This window comes from Staurois parvus, unplaced genomic scaffold (genome assembly GCF_062004578.1).
Source record: "Staurois parvus isolate SC_StPar_1 unplaced genomic scaffold, SC_StPar_1.0 ptg000226l, whole genome shotgun sequence".
In the NCBI taxonomy this organism is placed as follows: Eukaryota; Metazoa; Chordata; class Amphibia; order Anura; family Ranidae; genus Staurois; species Staurois parvus.
The window spans coordinates 1,234,325-1,255,462 of NW_028318022.1; the positions used below are offsets into that span (position 1 = coordinate 1,234,325).

At 40.9% G+C, this 21,138-nt stretch overlaps 1 protein-coding gene across 1 annotated transcript in view; it reads right to left on the reverse strand.

The window, feature by feature from the left end:
• Positions 1 to 21,138, reverse strand: part of MCPH1 (microcephalin 1) — a 417,602-nt gene that overhangs the window by 117,467 nt on the left and 278,997 nt on the right. The window lies entirely within an intron of this gene.

Below are 21,138 nucleotides of genomic sequence, written 5' to 3' on the forward strand. Positions count from 1 at the left end.
AGGACAAAGTAACTCATGTGTGGGAATTTCATTATTTCTGGCTGACCAATCAAGACAAATGATGACTCCAAACTCAGAAAAAAAGACTAAAAAAATTATAGTAGTATCAAGGGAGTGACAAGGGAGGGTTTAGACATTGCATTTCTAGAGGAGGGCAGTATGGTAGGGAATATGCATATTTTTACATTATGGTGAGATCTGTGGGGGCCCAAACATGCATTAAAAGCTAAACTTTTTTTTAGTTTTGCATAGCATGGAGGGGGATTTAAACACCTGTTCTTCCCCTTTTCAGGAAATTCACCCTCTCTTTTTGTTTTGTTTACCCTCATAACCGAGAGTGAAAGAAAATCACAAATTTTGGGTTGTCACTAGGACAGAAATAGAGGGAAACAAATCTTCCAATGGGGACACTAGTTCTGGTGACCCTGGTTACCAACTAGGTATTTGTACGCTTTAGAGGGATTTCCTCACTTTCTGTTTTCGTTATGGGACAGGAATTCAATGGGAAATCTCCCTAATTGGACATAGATGTAAAAAAGAAAGAGACTGATGGGTTATAACCCTCCCATACTATATCCAAAATGAAAAAGGGACTGCATAGCTATTGATTTGGTCTGCTATGGCTACATGGGCAGCACAGTGGCTAAATGGTTAGCACTCCCGCCTGGCAGTACTAGGGTCGTTGGTTCAAATCCCAACCACGGCATCACCTGCTTGGAGTTTGCATGTTCTCCCTGTGCCTGCATGGGTTTCCTCTGGGTACTCCGGTTTCCTCCCACACTCCAAAGACATGCTGGTAGGTTAATTGGCTCCTTTCTAAAATTGGCCCTAGTATGTGTATGTATGAATGTGAGTTAGGGACCTTAGATTGTTCGCCACTTGAGGGTATGTACAATATATATGTAAAGTGCTGCGTAAATTGATGGAGCTATACAAGTATCTGAAATAAACGTATGCCTTTGTTAGAATGCATTCAGTATACACAGCAGTGCAAAGGCGATGTGAAATTAGTTTGGCAATAAACACACCACATTCATCAATAAAACTCTTTGCACAGATAAATAATGACATGAGATCCAAACAAAATGTATACATGCCTGAGAGAACAGAAAATTGAACAGCATTATATAATGACTGCAGTCATGACAAGAAAATCAGTCTGGGAAAAGTTCATCAGGAAGAAGGGATTGCCATAGTCAGTTTGTCCAATGTAAACAAAAAGCCCAGATTTGCTGAGAGCATCTAGAAAAACAGGCTGCTGGGATTTCTTGGTTAGGAAATTATAGTGGAGATTATGCAACCCACACAACAACAGCACAGAGTGGACAATTCACAAGGGGACAGTTGGGCTAGTTTGACCCAAATCCATGACAGTATAATGTAGTCTGACTAATGGAGCAGTACAGCCATCTTCTATGATGAGAGGTTACAATCCTACCAGGAAGTGCCAAGCTGTCCAGGGCAGGGGGCTGCAAATTACAGTCTGGCACATACTTCCTGAATCAAATTAGATTTGACAGCTTTTGTGATTGGAACACCTTAATTTGCCCTTCAAACTATTCACACACAATGCCTCATTAAACCCATTAAAGTGTTTGCACCACATTGCTGTACTTCATGTAAAGCAACACAGCAGGGGCTATGGAAAATGACAGATGAAGTGTAAAATAGACATCCCCCTATTCATGGGTAGCTATGGGTTAACTGTTGCTAGAAAGCAAAACTAGACAACCATAGATCTTGTTTTTGAATTCATCTTCTGAAGGCTATCATCCAGTCACGTAGGGGTCATTTTAAGTGAAACTCCAGACAAGAATTAAATCTTACAACATACTTTGGATTTTAATAAAGCTCAAAATGTTTCATGTATCTTTAAATAATGCTTGAATAATTACACACAGCCTTTAGATTAACCACCCATAAACTTCTGAACAAAAGCAATCTAGAAGAGAGAGGCGTCTGAACTGTGAACCAATCATACTCTGCACAATGTCATCATCCTAGCATGTTTAAGGAACGTAGAGATAGTCGTGGTGTTGTTTAGGAAGACTTAAAAGTTGGAGAAAGCGCAGGAAGAATCTCAGCGGTTTGCTGATTATTCACAGTCCAGTGAGTGGGCTGGAAGCACAGAGACGAAAAGAACTGGCAAAGCCACAGAGTTAAACTAATGATGTCACCCTCTGAACATACAATGTGGAAGGGTTACATGAATCAGAAAAGTGGCAGTAGGAGAACTCCACATTAGTTCAGAGGCTGCATTTCACCTGATTTACGTTGCATTCTTTTGGACAGAGCATATCCTACTGGGCTGAGTGGGCTGGAAGCACAGAGACGAAAAGAACTGGCAAAGCCACAGAGTTAAACTAATGATGTCACCCTCTGAACATACAATGTGGAAGGGTTACATGAATCAGAAAAGTGGCAGTAGGAGAACTCCACATTAGTTCAGAGGCTGCATTTCACCTGATTTACGTTGCATTCTTTTGGACAGAGCATATCCTACTGGGCTGAAGATAAAACAAGTCAAACACAACTTTGCCATTCAAGTGCATGAATTTTGAAAAGAATGCCTGTGAACATGAACCCTTATAAAGATCGAAAAGACCATCAATTTTTTTTTTTATAAGATCTCAGCTAACCTTTTTTGAAATATCCTTATTCTGATGTGATCGGTTTTATGATTTGAGCCGATCATTACAGCTCTAATGCATTTCATGATGTCTAAATATAGTGACTTTTGGCCTGAAAAAAACAGGAATACCAATGTATTTTATGCAGGTAAAATAACAGTAAACTTAGGCTTCTAATACTAAACCTTTACCAGGGGCGGACTGACAACTCATGGGACCCCCGGGCAATAGGGGATCATGGGGCCCCTGTGTCCTTGCCCAAACTCAAAAAAGCCTATGAAAAAGGTACCAGGGACATCTCATGGGGCCCCCTAGTGACCCCGGGCCCTCGGGCAGTGCCAGAGTTTCCAAATGGTCAGTCCACCCCTGACCTTTACTAATAGCCAACAGATGAAGATAACATTGTGCCATGAAGGCTTACAATCATTTCTCTGCAGTTCATTACTGATGGCATTTCCTTTAAAGTGGTTGTAAGCCCTTACATATGCCTAGTGAAGTGACTGGCCTCAGGTGATACACAGAGTTGAAACAAATCCTCCTACATAAGTTGTACCTGTTTATCTATAGCGTCTTTTCCCAAAGTGTAGAGTTTACACAGGATCTCGCAGCTCTGAAAAGCAGGGAGAGGAGAGCTTTAGTTACATCAATTGAGAGCGCTCTAAAAGCTGATAGGAGGGAAAGGAGATGCCCCTTTCACACAGCATACAGGAACAGAGGTGGGACTGTCAATCACAGGCTATGTCCTCCCCATCACCATTTTTCTCTTGGTGTCAGGAAACTCATCAGAAGTGACTCATGCAAGAAGGAATGGGGCAGTGGACAGAAATGATACTTACTGTTCTGGATAGAGACAAGCACACTCTATAGAGGGATATGCGTTCTTCACATTTCATGTCTGAGGTTTACAACCACTTTAAGAGCTGATTCACACATGTGCAGTGTAGATTAGAGCTCAGGTTTCTCAGCTAATTGATATAGTAGTTGTTCACATCAGGTTTACATCAGGTTCAGGACAGCATTAGCTCAGGATCTTATCTTGTTCACACATATGTGGTTTAGAAATGGTTCCCATAGATGCTAATAGCCTGTAATCCACAGCTGAACCGGACCGCACTGCTCAGAAATCATACAGGACTCTTTTTTTTTTTTTTTTTTAATTTTTCAGAAAATATGCAGATTAGCAGCAAAAAACAAGCTATGGCATAAAAGCCAGGTAGTCATCCAAGTACACAAAAAAAATAAATAAATACAAAAGGAGAGGAGAAACATGCTCGTGTTGTCAGAATATATATATATATATATATATATATATATATATATACACACACACACACACACATAATCCAGGAACAGGAATGTACTGGCCAACAAGTCCGCTAAGCAGAGTACATGAACAATCCAATATAATTATGTGAACCAAAGTGCAGTACTCCTCAATCTGCCACAGAAAAACGGGGAAGCAACCCAGCCACCCCAGACTTTATCAAATTTACGGGCAAGCACTCTATTGGCATAAGTGGCCTTATATAATGGGAGGGCCTTATTTATAAGAGCTTTCCAAGCTGTAACAGTTGGAGCCTCGTGTTTCTTCCAGGACAATCCTGGTTTAGGTTTAGGTGCAAAGCGCTGAGCAAACTGTTGGAGCTATATAAATCCTAGATAATAATAATAATAATAGAGAAGGAGAGTGAGAAAAGTATGAATGGCCTTAGTGGGGGCCAAGTCATCCACCAAACTTAGGACACAATGTCATACAGACAGATTAAGGGGGTATGGTAGTGACCGACTGGACACACTGAATCACTCCAGACAAGTATCGCTGAATGGCAGGGCAGTCCCAGAAAATATGCATAAAATTGGCTGCAGAGAATGAGCAACACCAGCTGGAGGATGAGTTGTTACCAAATATTTTAGCTAGCCTAGCAAGAGTCAGATAAATACAGTGAACACATTTATAATGGATAAGCGGATTCCAAGCAGAAATGAGCCTGACAAAGGGAGCATCCCAAATATCCTCCCAATCCTCTGTATCAAGATTGGGAACCACTGTCTCCCAGCTGGTCATTCAATTAGTGAGTAAGCTAGCAGTGGGAGGAAACAGGGACTTATACAGAGTAGACAAGGGTTTGAGTAGATCATCTCATAGCATATTTTCTACGTCTCAGGGGGAAAAGGCGACTGGGGCCCTCCCAAACTGTGATTGATATGCATGTCTGAATTGTAGGAACCTAAAGAAATGTGTATCCGGCAGGTGGTATATAGCTTTCAATTCATCAAAGAATTGCAGGACCCCATTGTGTATTATATCCCCTATGGTCTTGACCCCCATAGCGTGTCCACATTATCGGATCCTCATAAGTAAGAAAATGGGCTAAATGGGGATTTTTACAGAGAGGAGCATGAGGAGAGTGGGGGAGGGATCCCCCAGGGTCCCTCCCATGCGCTGTCATCCAGGCCCACAACACAAATCTCATAGACAGTCTGGGGGTGAGGGGATTTGCAACCTTGATTAACCAAATGTGTTAAGGATTCATTTGAACCCACTATGGCTGCTTCCAAGGCAACCGCTGCATCATCAAGAGGTATCATGAGCCATCTATGTACAAACACCAACTGCCCAGCTGGGAAATATTTGTGGAAATCTGGGAACTGCCATTCCCCCCCTCCTTCCATGGCTGCTACAACACTGCTGTTCTGTATACTCTTTTGGAGAAACTTTCTCCCCTACTGCCTAACAGGCTCCTCCTCATGGGCAATTTCAATAATATCCTTGACTACATGCTAGATACGGATAATTTCCATTAGGAAAGGAGGCAACACCTAAGCTTAGGCAGGTCCCCCTGCCAAATAAAGCCTGAGATCAGGCTATGTATAGAATGAAAAATGAATTTGGGGAACCAAACTAGTGAGTTATGTATGACATAAAGCAAGATAGGGAGAAATTTAATTTTGAGCAGATTAATTTTCCCTATCATGGAAAGAGGGAGATTCCTCCAGGCATGGATTCTATGTTTAAGTAGGGAAACTATAGGCATGACATTCAGCTGAATGAAACCAGAAACTGACCTAGTAATATGTAGCCCCAAGTATTTAACTTGAGTTACCCACCAGAGGCCCCAAATTGCCGCGGAGGCTGACAGAGGTCCCCACCCAATGGCAGCACTTGAGACTTGTGCCAATTCATTTTCAGGCCAGAAAAGGGGGCCACATAGTCTAAAATGTTCAAGGCAGCAGGTAAGAAGACTATGAGATCTTCCAGAAAAAGCACTACATCATCATATAATGCCGTCTTTTCAAGCAAACTGCGTACCCAAATGCTCAGCACCAAGGGGGAACTTCTCAGGGCCAGTGCAATATGTTTCATCATCAGGGAAAAAGACTGTGTGACAATGGGCACCCCTGTCTTGTGCCTCTGCCGACAGAAAAGAAAGCTGCTATTCTACCTTCCGACTTAATGGTTGCTACTGGATGGTCATAAAGCAAGCCAATCTGAGAAACGCCTCCCCAAAACTCATACGGGCCATGACCTCCTTCATATAACCCCAGTCTACAGAATCAAACGCTTTCTCTAAGTCTAAAGTCTAAAAAGACCAGAACACGTGTATCCAGGCCCTCAGGATGTAACTCTGTGTGCGTAAAACCCCTTCTCAAGTTAATATCAGTTGCTTTGAGTCGCATAAATCTGGTTTGATGTAATACTGTGGACAATCTGGTAGCTAGAATTGTAGCGAGTATTTTCACATCCGCATTCAAAAGGGCTATGGGCCTATAAGAAGCACATTGCAGGGGATCCTTATCAGGTTTGGCCAATAGGACTACATGGGCCTCATAAAAGGACTGCGGCAGAGATTTAGTGCGCAAACAGTCCTCATAGAGGCGGTGCATGTAATGCTTGTACTATTCTATTGGAAGCCCATCAGGGCCTTGCGATTTACAATTAGGAAAGGAGGCAATAGCCTCCTCAACTGAGAATGGAGCGTCCAGACAGGTCTTAGCTTCTTCCGTGAGAGTGGGGAGTAGGAGATCTGCCAGGAAGGTATTCAAGACAGCTGCATCATACATTGGTATAGGGGAGTACAAGTTACTATAATAGTCTACAAATGCCTGGAGGACTCCCTCATCCAAGGTTTGAAGTGTACCATTTGGCAAGTAAACACATGGTATAACAGTAGCAGCACAAGCATCAGCTGTCAACAGGGCTAACAATTTTCCATTTTTTCCCCCTTTTTCAAAGAGATGTTCAGCACTCCTTTGAGCAATACATTGTGTCAGATTCTGGTACTGTATGGATACATCTCTCCTAGCCTGGTGGAGCTCTGCCAGCATGGTCAGTGATGGGTTAGCAGCATGGTGTTGAGCACAAGCAACCTCCCTGTCCTACAATGCTTTGAGCGTATTATTATGACTTGCTCTCACGGCTGAGATATATTCACTTCATCTAATTGCCTTAAAGGCGTCCCACACATTCTTCGGGGTGGAGGAGTACTCATTGACTGGCCAATAGGCTGCCAAGTGGGCTGTAACCACATGCTCTACCGTGGGCTCTGCCACCCAACCAGGATGTAACCTCCAGGATCGCAAACCTCTGTTGACAGGTAAGTGTAATACAACCAGAAGAGGGGTATGATCAGATGTACTAGCAGCCAGGTAGGAAGCCTCAGCAACCCAGGGCAAAAGAGCCGCATTGGCAAAGGCCAGATCAATTCTGGAGGAGGAATGAGATAACGCTGACAGAAACGAAAATTGTCTGACAGCAAGATATTTTCACCGCTAGAGCTCAACAGGCCCCGCCGTGCCCGCCCATGTGGCAGAATCTAAATTGAGAGCTCTTGAGGAATTAGCCGTATCTAGCATGTAGTCAAGGATATTATTGAAATTGCCCATGAGGAGGAGCCTGGTAGGCAGTAGGGGAGAAAGTTTCTCCAAAAGAGTATACAGAACAGCATACTGAAAGGGAGGGGGCACATAAACATTAGCCACCACTAGCTTAGGAGAGGCAATCTCCAAGACCACTGCTACATAATGCCCCTCCGGGTCTGAGATTACATTATGCACCACACAGCTCAAAGATTTATGCAATAGTATAGAGACCCCCCTGGCATAAGTAGAAAACATGGCATGAAAGGTTCTCTGTATCCAGTTTCGCTTCAGAGAGAGGATTTTGTTGCCCATCAGGTGAGTTTCTTGGAGGAGGACCAGGTGTGGATTGTGTGTCTTCAAGTATTGCAAAATGAGAGATCTTTTAAATTTTTAGTTCAACTCCCGGACATTCCAGGAGATAACACGAAGATCAGTTGCCATAATCCAGTGGGCAGGAAAAGGATAGCGGGAGTGGTGGGAGGTGCAACGCATGCAACACTGGATGCCCCATTAACTCCACAGGCATAGTACTCATAAGAGATTTCCTCTCAAACAAAAAGAAAGAAAAAAACAAAACTAAAGACCCCAAAAAGTAAAAAAATAACATCCCTGTTTTTGCAGCCAACAATTAAACTCAGGCAGGAAACTTTATTGCTCTAAACATGTGAAACATTGGAGCACGTGGTAATGGTGGGAAGAAGGGAACCCTCCCCTCTCCAAGGGAGTGTAGGACCGTCCTCGTTGCTTCAGTCTGTGAACCGAGGCTGCATAGCAAAATGAGAGGGGGGATAGAAAGGAGAACATTTCACTGACCACATCCTTGGAGAAAGGAAAGCATTAGACATACTTGTAGACTTTCAATCAGGAAAGGGAGCCCAAACAGTCCACCGTGGAAGCAGGGTTATCAAAATAGTGATTGGTGCCCTTATATTGAACCCGAAGCTTGCTGAGGTGCAACATACTGTATTGAAGACCCCTTTCCCTGAGCCTCTGTCGGACATCAACAAAGGATCTGCAACGTTTTTGCAGCTCAGGTGTAAAATCAGGAAAGTGCAGATCAGCATTTTCAAAATTCAGGAATTGTTTTCTTCTTGACTCCGCCAAAATGAGGTCCCGGAAATTCAGAAACCGGACCAGAAAGGAGTGTGGGGGGGGCCCCAGGGGTCCTGGATCCCATTGGGACTCTATGTGCCACTTCTATCTCAGCAAAGACAGCAGGATTGTCCCATTCATTGTCCCACTACTCGTACATTATTCCAACGCAATCTGTTTTCAGCATCATCAGATCGGCCATAAGGAGAGTAACAGTGCACTGTAAGTCCGAAAGAGTGCTGACCTAAGAGTATGTGGTATCTTCAACCTCAGAAATGCGGGTTTCCGCAGTGCCCAGGTGGCCCCTAATCTTGTCCAGGTCTTTTCTGATAAGCTCACATTCTAATGCCAAAGAGTCTATCTTGAACATGAGGGATGATTTACTTGCCTCTATGGCTGCCAGGATAGTAGAAGTAGCGGAATCCCCAGCTAGTGCCACCACAGGAGAGAGGGACACATCCCTGGGCTCAGCAAAATAATCATCACAGACCGAAGTAGACCTTTGACCGATTTTATACTGGGGCAATTTAAAAAATGTTTGCACACATTAAAATCAGCATTTTGTGCTATAAATGACTTTAACCCCCCATCGCCATAATTATATACTGTGTTTTCTGAAAGAAGAAAACCTGTATAATAAAACAGGTGCAATTGCAATTTTTTAAGTCGCAAGAAATTTTGTGTTTGTCAAATGCATATTTCCAGAAGAAAATACACTAAAATTAATTCTAGTGTACACACACACACACACACAAAATCATACCCAATTTTTAGTACAATACACAAGATGGTTGCACCACGTAGATACCAGACATGTCAAGCTTTAAAATTGTGAAATCGTAAAAATCCATGAACCCAAAATTGTCCATAGGTAACGCTTTAAAAGTCTTAAAGTTGTTCTAAAGGCAAAAGAGTTTTTACCTTAAGGCTTTCTCAGCATTAATGTAAAAAAAAACCTTCCAATAGCAGTGGCCGCCCAGCATCCCCTTAAACACTTACCCGAGTCCTCTATTGATCCATGGCTGCAAGTCTTCTCTTCCCTTTCCCAAGCTCCATTGAGACTGGTGGGGGACCACAGAAAAGGAGGTAAGGGACTGCTCTGTGCAATTCCATTGCACAGAGCAGGTAAGTGTAACATGTTTGTTATATCAAATAAAAAAAAAACCCAAAAAAAACAGCATTTACTATCACTTTAAGGCTTATCATGCATTATGGGTATAGAAGTTTTGCTCCCATGACATTCGTGGCAATATCTCACGTGTGATGCAATTAATTTTTACAAACACATACATGCCCTATGCATGCATTTACATTTAAGTGTGCTTTTATATATTTTTTATTTATATCAATTTATTTTAACTTTTTTTTTTTCATTTAACTTTATAACAAACCCCCTATGTGCTGGCATGGACAGGAGAGCCCCAAGGTTTCTCTAAAGCCTAATCTCCTCTGGCACCAATTAAGCACAGATCATGCTAGATTAGCTGCTTCTCCAGCCACAGTAGCGGGGGAATGAGAACACTGAACCCAGAAATGAAGAATTCCTAGTTGCTTAGTCAGAGGAGATGGTGAGCAGATGCTCCTCAAGCTCCTCCTGCACTCAAAGTTTGAGCAGTTTACCTCAGTCCTGGGCTTGTTTTAATCCCTTGAATCACAGGCCACTTATAAACTAACCTTGATGCACAGGGTTAAAGTTCAATTGAACGTTCAGTTTAAATTGGATAAATACACTGCTCAAAAAAAATTAAAGGAACACTTTGAAAACACATCAGATCTCAAAGGAGAAAATATCATGCTGGATATCTATACTAATATATGTTAGGAACGTAATCAACCTACAAAGGACTAAATTAAAAGACACCATGAAAATCAAAGTGAAAAAATGATGCAGCAGGCTAGTCCATTTTGCTGAAATATCATTGCAGCAACTCAAAATGGTACTCAGCTTGTATGGCCCCCATGTGCTTGTATGCATACCTGATAACGTTGGAGCATGCTGCTAATGAGACAACGGATGGTGTCCTGGGTATTTCCTATTGGATCTGGACCAGGACATCACTGAGCTTCTTGTTAGTCTGAGGTGCAACCTGGCGCTGCCAGATGGACCGAAACATGATATCCTAGAGGTGTTCTATTGGATTTAGATCAGACGAGCGTGGGGACAATTCAATGGTATCAATTCCTTCATCCTCCAGGAACTGCCTGCATACTCTCGCCACATGAGGCCGGGCATTGTCATGCAACAGGAGGAACCCAGGAGCCACTGCACCAGTGTAGGGTCTAACAATGGGTCCAAGGATTTAATTCCAATACCTAATGGCAGTCAGGGTGTCCTTAGGTATAGAGGTCGGTGTGTCCCTCCATGGATATGACTCCCCAGACCATCACTGATCCACCACCAAAACGGTCATGCTGAATGATGTTACAGGCAGCATAACGTTCTCCGCAGCTTCTCCAGACCCTTTCACGTCTGTCACATGTGCTCAGGGTGAACCTGCTCTCATATGTGAAAAGCACAGGGCATCAGTGAAAGACCTGTCAATTCTGGTTTTCAATGGTAAATGCCAATCAAGCTCTATGGTGACAGGCAGTGAGCACAGGGCCCACTAGAGGATGTCGGACCCTCAGGTCACCCTCATGAAGTCTGTTTCTAATTGTTTAGTCAGAAACATTCACACCAGCGGCCTGCTGGAGGTAATTTTGTAGGGCTCTGGCAGTGCTCATCCTGTTCCTCCTTGCACAAAGGAGCAGATACTGGTCCTGTTGATGGGTTAAGGACCTTCTACAGTCCTGTCCAACTCCCCTAGAATACCTGCCTGTCTCCTGGAATCCCCTCCGTGCTCTTGAGACTGTGCTAGGAGACACAGCAAACCTTCTGGCAATGGCCCTAATCAAATGCAAATCTAGTGAAAAACAGAAAAGATAAGTAGGGAAAAAAACGTCAGTGGCCTCCACCTGTAAAACCATTCCTGTTTTGGAGGTCGTCTCATTGTTGCTTATCTAGTGCACCTGTTAATTTCATTAATAAAGCAGCTTAAACTGATTAACGAACCCCTCTGCTACTTAACGGACCAGATTAATATCCCAGGAGTTTAATTGACTTGATACTATACTCTGATTAAAAAGTGTTCCTTTAATTTTTTTGAGCAGTGTACATTCCAGGTGCACCAAAACAAAAGGTGCACACAGTTTTGCAAAATGACCCTTGTTTTCTGGGTGGTAACAGTGGTACCTCTGTAAACATCCAACACACTCCCAAAGAGAAAGGGGGAATGGGACTCCCTGATGTCAAGAGATATTATAAAGCAGTAATTTTAGCAAGAATCTATGATTGGACATTTAACCATAAGGGAAAAAGTTGGGTAAAAATAGAAAACGAATTGAGTGGAATTAGTTTGAGTAAGATGATATGGGTCCCCGCACACTATAGAAAAATTAAAGAAAGCACAAGCACTTACACTTTAAATGTTTTAAGGATATGGGATAATTTACATAAACACATGAAATGGGATTTTAACTCGATATTAATGCCTCTTGCAAACACGGAGTATTTCCCTCCAGGAAAGGATGAGATATCAGGGAGATGGTTCAAAAAGGAAGATATCCAATTGAGAGACGTTTTGGTAGAGGGGGAATTGAGAACATTTAAAGAATTAAAAGAGAGGGGGGGAGATATGTTTACTAGAATAGATGAGTGGAAATATTATCAATTAAAACGTTTTATTGGAAATCTCCCAAAAACCCTTGAGATTAAAAAAGGAGTGGAATATGTTTGAAAGGCTATTAGAAACACGTAGAGACGGGAAACACGGTGTTACAAAAATGTACAGAATACTCACAGAATTAGAAACAGACACAAAGTTAATTTTTATAATAAATTGGGAAAGAGATATGGAGGTGGTGATAGATGAGGATCAACAGAATAAGATATTTAGATTGGTACACGAGAGTGTTAGTATGAGAGATGTTGAGATTAACTATAAATGTCTGACACGATGGCATATTACACCGAGCACTGAGCACAAGATGAGTGGGGAGAATTCAAAAATGTGTTGGAGAGGATGTGGGGAGGAGGGTACGGTGTTTCACATATGGTGGCAATGTCCAAAAATTCAGGTTTTCTGGAAAACAATAGTTAAATTAATAGAAAAAATAACTGGAAAGGACATAGGGTTAGACCCAACCATGTGTCTCCTACACAATGTTATGACATCAGTAAATAAATATAAAGAATCAGGGGTGTGGTACTACTTAAGTGCTGCAAAAGGGTTGATACCCAAGTTTTGGAGGAAGACAGAGGTGCCGATGGAGGAGGATTGGATCAATAGGGTAAACCAGATTAGTAGAATGGAAAAAACCTACTATATGCAGGAAGACAGGTTGGAAACATACTATTCGCGATGGGGAAAATGGGAAAAATCAGGATTGAAAGAGAAATATAGAAAAATTTAAACTAGGAAGTTATTTTAAGTTATTGGGCCTCGAGAGATTGGAGATCTTGCAGTGGGGAGGGAGGGGGAAGGGGGGTCGAAATGGGTTGGGAGGGGAGGGAAAAAAGAGAGGTAATTAGAAGGGGCAAAGTAGAAATGTATTGATTATTTATATGTATTTTGTCCCTTTTTATGGAATTTTTGTAATAACATGAAAAACTAATAAATATTTAAATTAAAAAAAAAAACATCCAACACACTCCCTGCTGAGGCAGACCTAAAGCTATGGAATTAGCAAAGCTTATGCTTTAGTGGAACAATATTAGTACAAAGTTAGGACTTATAGGTAATTTGTAAATGTAAGCCATTCTCTTAAGTGATAAAGCTCAACAGGTTTATATTGGTTTTTCTGTATCAGCTGGAAAAATCCACCCTCTTTATGTCCAGGTTACCATTGCCACTGTTAACAGAAAGTGATGGAAAATCCATTCATTTAGCACAAGAGCAAGAAGGGAGGAAAAATGTTCAACTGGGAAATCTGTACTGTTATAGGGTTTTTGTCCCTTGCTTTATGCTGTGTATCTCAGTGGTGTAGAGAGCCTGACATCGCCCAACAATAACCCTGCCCAACCCCCTGAGAGAGCCTTCTACTAATACAACCCCCCCACAGTGAGAGAAAGAAAGACACTCACCTTCACAGCTCTGGACACCACCCCCCCCCCTGGAACGAGAGGCGGGCTCTCTCACCTGGTCCCCATGCCACATGTGTCCCTTCTTCCAGGGGGGCACTGCTGCCCCCTTGAAAAATGCTGCCCTAGGCAAATGCCTTTTGGTAAATATGCCCCTGGTGTATCTGTGGCAAGAAATAAAAAACCTCCCTAGTTTGCTTTAGATATGCTTTAAAATATTTTTATCTTCATGTGTGAATTAATGGCTTTAGTTTTCCTTTTACACTGACTGATGGAAGTAAACATTTGTACTGGCAAAGAGCATGATTTAAATAGACTATGATGGCTAACCACTAGTACATGAAACTTATCATGTAGTTTATCCTTCTAATTACATTGAAAAAATGCATGGCCATGGCCAAAATATATTTATTGTATTTCAGTTGTTTGGGTGCAGAAGTGTTTGCTCAGTATGTTTTCACATGGAGCAGTAAAAGGTTACACTTTAAAGCCCTCACTATGGTATCCTATAAATATAATAACAAACTCATATAACCCAGACAGACCCAAGTCATATTAAATTTTGCACAACCTAAGAAAAAAACGTATTAGAATAGCAGTCACAATATGTTTATATAGTGTGTTCAAATATAAAAGAATTGATTTTGGAAGTTGGCAACATTTAAGAAGTGAACCCGAATATATACTAATTGGAAAAGCTGGTTAAAGAATTATATATATATATATATATATATATATATATATATACACACACACACACACATATATATACATATAGATACACATATACATATACAGTGGGGATCGAAAGTTTGGGCACCCCAGCTAAAAATTTGTATTAATGTGCATAAAGAAGCCAAGGAAAGATGGAAAAATCTCCAAAAGGCATCAAATTACAGATTAGACATTCTTATAATATGTCAACAAAAGTTAGATTTTATTTCCATCATTTACACTTTCAAAATAACAGAAAACACAAAAATGGCGTCTGCAAAAGTTTGGGCACCCTGCAAAGTTAATATCTTGTACTGCCCCCTTTGCCAAGCTGAGACCTGCCAGTGTCATGGATTGTTCTCAATCATCGTCTGGGAAGACCAGGTGATGTCAATCTCAAAGGTTTTAAATGCCCAGACTCATCTGACCTTGCCCCAACAATCAGCACCATGGGTTCTTCTAAGCAGGTGTCTAGAAAACTGAAACTGAAAATAGCTGACGCTCACAAAGCTGGAGAAGGCTATAAGAAGATAGCAAAGCGTTTTCAGATGTCAATATCCTCTGTTCGGAATGTAATTAAGAAATGGCAGTCATCAGGAACAGTGGAAGTTAAAGCAAGATCTGGAAGACCAAGAAAAATATCAGACAGAACAGCTCGCAGGATTGTGAGAAAAACAATTGAAAACCCACGTTTGACTGCACGATCCCTCCAGAAAGATCTGGCAGACACTGGAGTTGTGGTACACTATTCCACTATAAAGAGACACTTGTACAAATATGGTCTTCATGGAAGAGTCATCAGAAGAAAACCTCTTCTACATCCTCACCACAAAAATCATTGTTTGAACTTTGCAAATGAACATATAGACAAGCCTGATGCATTTTGGAAACAAGTTCTGTGGACCGATGAGGTTAAAATTGAACTTTTTGGCCGGAATGAGCAAAGGTACGTTTGGAGAAGAAGGGGCACAGAATTTATTGAAAAGAACCTCTGTCCAACTGTTAAGCATGGGGTTGGATCAATCATGCTTTGGGGTTGTGTTGCAGCCAGTGGCACAGGGAACATCTCACGAGTAGAAGGAAAAATGGATTCAATAAAATTTCAGCAAATTTTGGATGGTAACTTGATGCCATCTGTGAAAAAGCTGAAGTTAAAGAGAGGATGGCTTCTACAAATGGATAATGATCCTAAACACACCTCGAAATCCACGGGGGATTACATCAAGAGGCGTAAACTGAAGGTTTTGCCATGGCCTTCACAATCTCCTGACCTCAACATAATTGAAAATCTATGGATAGACCTTAAAAGAGCAGTGCGTGACAGACAGCCCAGAAATCTCAAAAAACTGGAAGACTTTTGTAAGGAAGAATGGGCAAAGATACCTCAAACAAGAATTGAAAGACTCTTGGCTGGCTACAAAAAGCGTTTACAAGCTGTGATACTTGCCAAAGGGGGCAGTACAAGATATTAACTCTGCAGGGTGCCCAAACTTTTGCAGACGCCATTTTCTTGTTTTCTGTTATTTTGAAAGTGTAAATGATGGAAATAAAATCTAACTTTTGTTGACATATTATAAGAATGTCTAATCTGTAATTTGATGCCTTTTGGAGATTTTTCCATCTTTCCTTGGCTTCTTTATGCACATTTATACACATTTTCAGCTGGGGTGCCCAAACTTTCGATCCCCACTGTATATACACACACTTTTTGTTATATCTATACATAAATGTTTTGCCTTTCATTTCTATTTACACTGAATGGGTTGTCTTACAATGTGAGGGTTTAGATATTCTTAAATACAATACCTCATGAATTTTATTTTTGTTAATGCAAGCAGTGCGACTACTTGAATATTACATAGTATAATCATCTTGCAGTTTACTGTCTGCAAGGCAGAGTTCAGATAGCAGAAGGAAGAAGCAGCAAAAATATCAATCAGCTGTGCTACAGTAAAAGCTGATAGCAGGAAAAAGCAGAGTGATAGAGAAATTAGCTCATCAATGTTCTGCTTCTCTTTTTACTGTCCATTCACTGGGGAGGAAAGTGAACCTTTAAGTAAAAGCTAAAATGCTTCAGAGAATGATCAGGACACCTCTCCTACTAAACAGGGCTGTACTGTGAGGCAGGGCTGTGTAAATCTCAAGGCTGGATTGTCAGAAATAAAAATCCTTTGGCAGGTAAAACAACTCCCATATATTGTATACATCTTACCTATGTGTTTAGTTGTTTATGCAACGTTCAGCTTTATACAACACAAACTGTTAAGTGGTGTTCTTTTTCTTCCTGCATTCTATTTGTGAAGGTAAAAAATCTTCAGTGTGCAGCTCCCCCCTCCCAATACTTACCTGAGCACAGTCTCGATCCAATAATGAGAAAAGAATCTATCCTGGGTCTCTCCCTCCTCATTGGCTGAGCTGCTCACACTGCTGTCAAAAACAGCCAGTGAGGAGGCAGCGGGGAGCAGGGCCGAACTGCGCTGTGTGTACTATAGGCACACAGAGGCAGCTCAGCAGCGAGCACCCATGAGTGCCACCAGAGCAAGCAGCTTGCACTGGGAGCCCAACCCAGGACCGCCGACAGGAGATCCACGAATAAGATAAGGCTCCAGTATGCATTTTTAAGAGATTTTTAACAGCAGACATTTAGGTTTTTCCTTGTGATTCTTGCTGTAGAATATACAAAAGCTAATGTGACTTTTTCATAAGGGGAAAAAAAAAATTGTGGGTAGCTTACATTTTTCTGCCTGCTCCTTTTTTTTTGTAAAGGCATGGGGGACCCCCCTTGTCCAAAGGTCCCCTAAAATAGATACCAGACAATTAAGGGAAGCGGGCATTTTTAGGCAGGCTGTATTTGTATGCAGACCACCCTGGGTAATGCTCGCATGAAATGCTGAGCCTCCAAGATTGAGAGAATGGAATACCAATAAATGAAACTGGTGAATAAGAGACACCTGGGGAGGAAAAGGTCTGAATTTAATCCAGCCAGGAAATGGGCTGCAGCCTCTGTATAACTTGCTGTAGCTTTAATGCACAGTGTGAGAAGCTAAAAGTGTACAGTGATATCAGAGTATGCAATTTCAATAGAGAAGAGGAGCCTCTACAACGGTTCAAGGCATAAAGCAAGTTTACAGGAAGACCTTCCAGGCACTGGTTTGTACACACATATCTGCAATAGTGACAGCATAACAATACAGTATACATACTTCTAGCCAATCTTGAAAATTATACATAATAGTGATTTAGCTCTAGGTTGCTTATGAATGGTGGTCTAAGGCTGACTATACAATCTGATTTTATAATCTCCTTTAGATGTACCATTAAGTATGTAGTGTATGAGCTTGCCTGATTTGACATCAGTCGAATTGGTTAAGTTTGTCTACATATGACATAGTTTTGTTAATTCTAAAGGAGATTGTACACCAGATTGCACAATCAGAATGAATCGTGACCAGCTTAATTTATAATTTGGAGGAGGATTATAACACTTATCAACTTTTTTTGCCATCTGTGTCCCATTCAGGAGATTTACATACACTTCCTGTTCCATAGTCAAAACAGGAAGTGAGAAGAAATCTCTGTAAATTAAGGGAATCTCTCCAGAACCCCCGGGTCACCAGAACTTGTGTTCACATTGGAAGATTTCTCCTCTATTACTGTTCTGGGGACAACCCAAAATTTGGAATTTTCTTTTACTTTCATTGATGGTGGTAAACAGGACAAATAGAAAGGGTGAATTTCAACGGGGTTACAGACAGCAATAAACACCTGACATATTCTAATCCCTCTCCACTCTATCTAAAACGTAAAAAGAAAAAAAAAAAAAGCTTTGCCCTTTATTCTTCAAGGCTGTAGTATGAGATGAAGGAGTTCCAAAAATATTATTCATTATTGCTTGATCTCTCAAAGACTTCTGAGCTGACATTTAACAGAATAGAAACAATGATGAAGCTTACATTTTACAAACTAAGAATCAGATTATATATTCTCCCCTGGTTCTGACAAGCACTTTATACACAGCACATACTATGTACCAGCACGCATGAAATACTGTTATCTTCAAGTAGTTTGTTAGTTAATCCAGTCTACTATAAACAACATGTATTAACATGTCAGCAGGTGCAAACACACATGCATCACATATTAATATACCTGGCACTTATCTGTCAGATGGGAAGGTGGAATTGCAGGGAAATGTCATCAAAGGCATACAGAACGACAGCTGTTGCAGATTCTGTTGTACAAACCCATGTAAAAAAGCATGGGTTTCTATGTGTATTTCAGACTACATAGTATATTCTGCTTGTCTTCTTTTGGTAAAAGTTTAAAAATGAGAACCATTCAACCATTTAGTTCACTCTTATAAGGGCATCTTTATTTTATAGATTTTCTTCCTTTCGTAAAAAAAAAAAAAAAAAAAAAATCTTTTTTTTTTTTTTTAGAAAAGAAAGGAGTTAAGTCTGAATATTTCATATTTATCACTTGCAGCCAGCAGATGGAGATCTAAGCAAGTTTGAGACAACAGATGAGGTCTCAGAGAACACATGCTGAACTAAACGCAGGCCTAAATGCCTCAGAAGAGAGATACATCTTACCTCCTTCTCTCTTAGCAGAGAGAGCAATGTCCTAATTAACACAGTCTAGCAAAAATCATAAAGGCAGTACTGGGCATTCCTGTAAGAAAGCCCAGCAAGCTTTGCTTATTCCGTGCAACCTATACACTCTGCTATATACACTTAAAGTGTCACTAAATCCAAATCATAAAAAAAATAAAAAAATGCTGTACTACATTCTGTTCATACTCACTCACTCACTATGGGATTTGGTTTCTGTATTATACAAAAAGCCTGGTTGAGTCTGTTGTTCTCTATCTCTCCCTCATGTCCATGTCCCCAATGCAGCTGAGGATTCTGCAGAGCAGTGTTGGCAGCTAAAGCACATGCTCAGTTTTCAGTGTATTTCTACCCTGAGCATTTCTTTCCTAACATATCTGAGCAGCCCATATGACTATAGAGTCACACATGTGGGCTTATACACAGTGGTAAATTACACTCCCCTCCCTCTTCCTTCATACCCACTAACCAGCTAAATGCAATGGGGGGGTGGGATATTACATCTTGATTGATGTTGGCTTCACTTTCCTCTTATTTTAAGACACAGGCTGGAGGGGTGTGACACAGCCTATGACTGGCAGAAATCCACCAACACCATGTAATGGCCAAAAAATAATTAAGATTTGATTTCAAATACAGTATATATTTGTATAATGATTTGAAACAGTTTATTGATATTTATTTTTACTCTGTATTCCAAAGGCTTTTTTTTGTTAACATGTGACCAGAAGCAGAGGACTAGAGGCTCCTCCTGCTTAGGCCCCATGTACACAGGACACTTCTGAACGATGGAAACTGACTGCTGGAAAACGTAGGTTAAAAAACGTCTGTTCAGCCGCGTTTGCATAACACATTTATGCGCGTTAGCGGTAAAAAGCCTTTTTTAAAGATAAGCACAGGAGAACCTCCCAAATGCCCATAATGCACTGGAAAGTGGTAAATTATTAACTATTTCAGACTGTTTCAGAGTAATACACAGAGTAAAAGCAGAGACAGCAGTATGTGTGGAGATAATTAGGTGGGAGTTGCTCATTAACATTTCTTTTGTTTCCAAGGGTGGTATAGGTGTCTGGTGGAGTGAGTCATTAAGGTCACCTGGCAGGGGTTCTTCATGAGGAATTTGAGATGTGAATGGGCATTAACATATCTTTTATTTCCAAGGGTGGGAGAGGATTGAGGTGTGAATTGGTCATTACAATGTGTGACAAGCTTGGTAGGAACATCCTGTGTTCAGTGTTTTGTCCATCTGAGCACCTTGAAAACTCTTTGCATGCATTTTTCATGATGAAAAAAGGCTCTGGACAGCATTGGGAACTGGAAAAGTACAAAAAAAATTTCAAACGCAAACATTTATGAACGCGATTTGCCATGTTTAGCTGCGGTAAGCCACATTTACAAGCGTTTTGCGTTTAAACGCTGATAAAATCGACTGCTGAAAGCAAGTTTTCCGCGTTCAAAAAAAAAAAAAACTAAACTCAAATGCCTGTACACGAAGATGTGTACATGGACACATAGGAAAACATTAGGGTGAGTTCAGGGGCTGCTGGAAAAAACGCTGAACTGCTCCTAAACGTGAGTTTATCAGCTGCAGTGTACATGAGCCCTTACTGTATGTTTCCCTGCAGACAGGCTGAGAAAGAGCAGGGTCATGTGATATATATCAATTAGAAAAAAGGTACTTAAATATTTTTTTTAATTAAAATAATTACAGTGCCATCATCTCTAAGATTGTAAGCTCTAACGAGCAGGGCCCTCTGTTTCCTCTTGTACCAAATTGTATTGTAAGTGTAATGTCTACCTGCATTTTGTAAAGGGTTAGCAAACTGTTGGCGCTATATAAATCCTGCATAATAATAACCCACATACAGAAAGAGAAGGGATAATGTAAATGAAATAGTGTGTGTTTAGTATCATTTTAAGTTTTTTTTTACTCAAATAGTTAAAATATTAAAACAAAAAGGTTATAAAGCCGCAAACGTATTCAAATTGAAAATAAAATTGACCTTTAAGCTGAAAATGTGAAAATAAAAATATGAGAGCTGCCTTTTTCCTGCCTTGGTTTTAAAGGTACAGGTGCTGTTCTGGGGCTGTCATCCTCAATAGTTCCTTCACT